The sequence below is a fragment of the Triticum dicoccoides genome, chromosome 4A (genome assembly GCF_002162155.2).
Source record: "Triticum dicoccoides isolate Atlit2015 ecotype Zavitan chromosome 4A, WEW_v2.0, whole genome shotgun sequence".
NCBI lineage: Eukaryota > Viridiplantae > Streptophyta > Magnoliopsida > Poales > Poaceae > Triticum > Triticum dicoccoides.
The window spans coordinates 26,125,360-26,127,237 of record NC_041386.1 but is presented as its reverse complement, the minus strand read 5'-3'; positions in this window follow the sequence as shown (position 1 = coordinate 26,127,237).

Genomic DNA, 1,878 nt, shown 5'->3' with positions numbered 1-1,878 from the left:
AGGCATTAATGCGCATAATTCAAGTGCAAACAATCGATGCATGAAAGGGTCCACAAGAACATCCTAGAAAACCATGCTCGTGCCATTTAGTAAATTCTCGTGCCTTATACAAGGAATGGACAGATATTTCGATGAAATGTGTGGCAATAGTCAACCACAAATGTTTGTTTGTTGGGTTTTCAACTATAGAAAAAAAATGAAATAAATGCTTAAAAAACATGATGCCTCGCATGGTGCCATGGTATGACCTTACCATGCCCTTGTAAAAATTGAGAAGGTTTGGCTTATGTCGTCATGCACGGCCTTCAAAAATCAAGCCATCGAGGAAGTTCCATGCTTTCGAGAGGGAAAATCCCCAAGATTGAAGGGGAATCCTAATTTCCGTCCTAGTTTGTCATTCAGTTTTTCCAACGATCAACATACCGCCTCAAATGCAACGTGTTCAAATTTGACATTTTCCCGGGCTCATTTACAATATTTAGGGGATTATGTGCATTTTCTAGGCATTAGTGGACATAATTCAAATTCAAACAATCGGTGCATGGAAAGGTGCACAAGAACGGTCTGGAAAACCATGATCATGTTATTTAGCATATTCTCATGCCTTTTATAAGGAATGGGCAGATATTTCAAGGAAATGGGTGGCAATAGTCAACCATAAACGCGTCGTTTACTCGGTTAACAACTATACAAAAAATGAAACACATGGTTGGAAAACATGACGCCTGGCTTGGTGCCATGGTATGGCTGTTGGAAATATGCCCTAGAGGCAATAATAAATTAGTTATTATTATATATTTCATTGTTCATGATAATCATTTATTATCCATGCTAGAATTGTATTGATAGGAAACTCAGATACATGTGTGGATACATAGACAACACCATGTCCCTAGTAAGCCTCTAGTTGACTAGCTGGTTGATCAAGATGGTTACGGTTTCCTGACCAAGGACATTGGATGTCGTTGATAACGGGATCACATCATTAGGAGAATGATGTGATGGACAAGACCCAATCCTAAGCCTAGCACAAAGATCGTGTAGTTCGTATGCTAAAGCTTTTCTAATGTCAAGTATCATTTCCTTAGACCATGAGATTGTGCAACTCCCGGATACCGTAGGAGTGCATTAGGTGTGCCAAACGTCACAACGTAACTGGGTGGCTATAAAGGTTCACTACAGGTATCTCCGAAAGTGTCTGTTGGGTTGGCACGAATCGAGACTGGGATTTGTCACTCCGTGTAAACGGAGAGGTATCTCTGGGCCCACTCGGTAGGACATCATCATAATGTGCACAATGTGATCAAGGAGTTGATCACGGGATGATGTGTTACGGAACGAGTAAAGAGACTTGCCGGTAACGAGATTGAACAAGGTATCGGGATACCGACAATCGAATCTCGGGCAAGTATCGTACCACTAGACAAAGGGAATTGAATACGGGATTGATTGAATCCTTGACATCGTGGTTCATCCGATGAGATCATCGTGGAACATGTGGGAGCCAACATGGGTATCCAGATCCCGCTGTTGGTTATTGGCCGAAGAGTTGTGTCAGTCATGTCTGCATGGTTCCCGAAGCCATAGGGTCTACACACTTAAGGTTCGATGACGCTAGGGTTATAGGGAATAGATATATGTGGTTACTGAATGTTGTTCGGAGTCCCGGATAAGATCCCGGACATCAGGAGGAGTTCCGGAATGGTCCGGAGGTAAAGATTTATATATGGGATGTCCTGTTTTGGTCGCCGGAAAAGTTTCGGGTTTTATCGGTAATGTACCGGGACCACGGGGAGGGTCCCGGTGGTCCACCAAGTGGGAACACCAGCCCCGGAGGGCTGCATGGGCCAAGTGTGGGAGGGGACCAGCCCCAGGTGG